This window comes from Phaseolus vulgaris, chromosome 1 (assembly GCF_000499845.2).
Source record: "Phaseolus vulgaris cultivar G19833 chromosome 1, P. vulgaris v2.0, whole genome shotgun sequence".
In the NCBI taxonomy this organism is placed as follows: Eukaryota; Viridiplantae; Streptophyta; class Magnoliopsida; order Fabales; family Fabaceae; genus Phaseolus; species Phaseolus vulgaris.
In genome coordinates, this window is record NC_023759.2 from 35,155,625 (window position 1) to 35,159,256 (window position 3,632).

Genomic DNA, 3,632 nt, shown 5'->3' on the forward strand with positions numbered 1-3,632 from the left:
GAATTTCTTAACAAATTCGGCTTTTGATAACTCCTTCCTTATGCAAAAATTCTTGTGGATTAGGAAGGAGTAACAAATCCAAAGGAGTAAGAGGGTTAAAACCATATACAACTTCAAAAGGAGAAGTATTGGTAGTCTTGTGAACTACTCTATTGTAAGCAAATTCAATATGGGGAAGGTACTCATCCCAAGATTTGTGGTTACCCTTCATGATTGCCCTAAGCATAGTACCAAGAGATCTATTGACTAATCGTTTTTTCCATCCGTTTGAGGATGACAAGATGTGGAAAATTGTAGTCTAGTGCCAAGTTTTCCCCAAAGGGTTTTCCAAAAATGGCTTATAAATTTCGGATCTCTATCGGATACTATACTTCTTGGTAAACCATGAAGTCTCACCACTTCTCTAAAGAAAAGTCTAGAAATATTTTGAGCATCATCCACTTTGTGGCAAGGAATAAAATGTGTCATTTTACTAAAGCGATCCACTACCACAAAGATGGAGTCATGACCTCTTACAGTCCTAGGAAGTCCTAAGATAAAATCCATGCCAATATCTTCCCAATGAGCATTTGCAATCGATAGAGGGGTATATAGTCCATGAGGCATTGTTTTAGATTTTGATTTTAAACATGAAATACATCTAGAACAATGTCTTTGGACATCTCTTCTCATGTGTGGCTAATAAAATTTTCCTTTTAAAAGATCAAGAGTTTTGTCAACTCCAAAATGGCCCATGAGACCCCTCTCATGTGATTCTTTTACAAGAAGTTTTCTATGTGTACCTTGGGGAATACAAAGTTTGCCTTCTTTAAAAAGATACCCCTCGGTCACACAGTAACCTTCTTGTGCTCTATGTTCACATTTAGCAAATATAGATGTAAATTCTTGGTCTTCTTGATAAAGTTCTTTTATGTTGTCAAATCCAAGAATTTGACCACCAAGTTTTGAAAAGAGCACATGTCTCCTTGAGAGAGCATCCACCACTATATTTGTGTTTCCCTTCTTGTATTTGATGACATAAGGAATTGTTCAAGAAATTCCATCCACTCTGCATGCCTTTTATTGAGCTTGTGTTGGACTTTCAAATATTTTAAAGACTCGTGGTCACTATGAATAACAAATTCTTTTGAAACAAGATAGTGCTCCCAAGTCTTTAAGGCCCTCACAAGTGCATAAAGCTCTTTGTCATATGTGGGGTAGTTAAGGGTGGCTCCATGAAGTTTTTCACTAAAATAAGCAATTGGATGCCCTCCTTGTAACAAAACCGCACCTATGCCAACCCCCGATGCATCACATTCTAACTCAAAAGTTTTAGCAAAGTTTGGTAGAGCTAGAATGGGTGCATTGGTAAGTTGAGCTTTTAGCCTTTGAAAGGCTTGTTCATGATTTTCATTCCAACAAAATGTAGTATCTTTCTTTACAAGCTCATTAAGAGGTGAAGCTAGACTTCAAAAATTTGGCACAAAGCGTCTATAGAAGCTAGCTAAACCATGAAAACTTCTAACATCACTTACATTTTGTGGAGTTGGCCACTCTTGGATGGCTTTGATTTTTTCGGGGTCAACATGTACCCCCTTTTTGTTTACTACAAAACCTAGAAAAACTATGCTATCTACACAAAAAGTACACTTATCACTATTTGCAAACAAACTATTATTCCTAAGTACTAGAAAAACTTCCCTAAGGTGGCTTAGGTGGTCTTCTAGTTTTTACTATAAACTAAGATATCATCAAAATAAACTACTACATATTTACCTATACCATCTGATAGAGATCAAATAAGAGAGGATTTTACTAATGGAGGAAGAGGTCATTCACCCAAACATTTGAAGTTCTTCCTTCTAGTCTTCTAAAAAATTAAAGAAGAATTAAAATAAAGAGAGGACCAAGCCTAAAGCCAAAAGAAGACTACAAGCTTTCAAGAATGGGCTTCAATTAATATCTCTCTTTATAGTTTCTTTTGTATAAATTTGTAAATAATATAGAATAGTGTTTAGGTAGGTGCTAAGAGGGAAACCTAAAGATACCTCTTGTGTAAAGCATCTTTAGATATTAGCTTTAGAAAATTCTAGAAGATATCCCTTCCTCCTTCACTTTAGGCGCTAGAAGTGGGAGAGTTACAAGGGAACTTTAATTAGCTTCGTTTATAAGCCTTTTGTACTTACATGACCGGTCCTTCTCATATCTAAGGAGGGCTTGAGTCCTTCTAAATACAGATTTGATATTTTGAGTAAAGAAATTCTCCCAAATTAGTGAGTGATTGAGAGACGTGTGTCTTCTCTTCTTCTAGTCTCATCTTGAGTGCATCTTGGAACCTCAAGTGGCGGCATCTACACTCATCTTGGAGCCTTACATCCTTCAAGTGGCGTGTTCATCTCCAAGAACTCCAACCACATAAGTTCCCTATTTCATTTCATCTTCTTCATCCATTTCCCCTTCATTCCAAATTACCCATTTTTGTTTTCACTTTCAATAGGTGCAATCTCTTCCTTATGATGTCCTCTTTCATTTTCTACACTTATATTCAATTTTAATCGGTGCAAATTGGTTGTTCTTGTTGTTTTTGTCACGTCCTCCATGGGTATAATTGTTATATGTTGTGTTCTTGAGTTTCTATCCATGGGTTATTGTTCAAAATGGGTTTCTATATGAGTTTGGCTTGGTTACTTGTGTTTTGGTGAGTTCTTGAATGTTAAGAACATTGATCCAATTCTTAAAAAGTGCCTAATCATATTCCAACTCAAGTTGAATCCATAACATGTCCTTAGAATATCCCTATCATGTTATTGGAATCATATCACAATCTCTCAAGGCATGATTCATTAGCCTCATGAATGTACTAGGTGCATTAGTGAGACCAAAAGGCATCACCAACCATTCATATAGTCCAAACTTGGTTTTAAAAGCGTTTTTCCACTCATCACCCTCCTTGATTCTAATTTGGTGATATCCACTTTTAAGATCAATTTTGGAAAATATGATTGACCCATGTAGTTCATCAAGCATATCACCAAGCCTTGGGATTGGATGCCTATACTTGATGGTGATGTTGTTGATTGCTCTACAATCACAACACATTCTCCATTTTCCATCCTTTTTGGGCACCAACAAGACAGGTACAGCACAAGGGCTTGGGCTCTTTTGAACCCAACCCTTCTCCAACAAATCTTGAACTTGAGACTCTATCTCCTTTGTTTCCTCCGGGTTAGTTCGATATGCTAGCCTATTTGGTAGGCTTGCTCCCGGAATCAAGTCAATTTGATGTTCTATACCTCTAAAAGAAGGAAGTCCTACAGGTCCCTCTTTAGAGAATATATCATCAAATTCACTTAAAAGATTTTCAATTTGAGGAGGTAGAATCATAGTTTCAAGGTTTGTGGCAATGCATGTAAGTGTTCCTTTACAAAAGATAAGGCTAGGTTGTTCAACAAGAAGCATATTTTCAAAGGTGTTTTCAAATGTTTTGTCTTGTTGAATAACCTTATGGGAAGGAACACTCTTCTCCCACGCCTTGTTATCCCTAAGGATTTTCTGTTTTTCTATTTTTGTTTTTTTTTTCTCCTCATCCCTCTTATGTTTCATTTGTATTTGATCTTTTACCACTTGAGAGTGTGGAAAAGGATTAAGTACAA